This window comes from Carlito syrichta, unplaced genomic scaffold (genome assembly GCF_000164805.1).
Source record: "Carlito syrichta isolate Samal-C Ts95f unplaced genomic scaffold, Tarsius_syrichta-2.0.1 Scaffold308802, whole genome shotgun sequence".
NCBI lineage: Eukaryota > Metazoa > Chordata > Mammalia > Primates > Tarsiidae > Carlito > Carlito syrichta.
The window spans coordinates 1-509 of record NW_007252898.1 but is presented as its reverse complement, the minus strand read 5'-3'; positions in this window follow the sequence as shown (position 1 = coordinate 509).

The following is a 509-nucleotide window of genomic DNA, read 5'->3' as shown; positions in this document are numbered from 1 at the left end:
TCTCAGCTCCCTCCCTGGCTACATTGTCTCACCCAGCACCCAGCACCAAACTGCCGGTCACCCAGGGAGGCTCTGGGCACCCGCCCCTCAGAGATACCGGCACCATTTCTGGCTGAAGTGCCCTGTGAGGGACCCAGGGCCACCACCTGCCCTTTGGAGCTTTGGAGCTCTGGAGTCCCGGGCCCACCCTGGCTGAGGCACTAAGCGTGAGACCTCAAGCTTGTGTAAGGGAGCAGAACCCCAAGCTTGTGTAAGGTGCTGATCGGAGGCTTTCAGCTCCAGAGGAGGGAACGCCTGACCCTCTTCTCCACCCCAGCCTGCTGATGACACCCTGGATCCAGCACCCAGTTGTGCAGCTGATCCCACCCAGAGACCCAGACGAGCATCCCTAAAAGTGAAAGTGCAGCTACTACCTCCGCCATTCTCCAGGCAGATTTACATCACCCCGCCCACCTATCAGAGCCTCCACCTCAGTTCCCACAGTGACGTCATTAAACAGGAGACAAAGC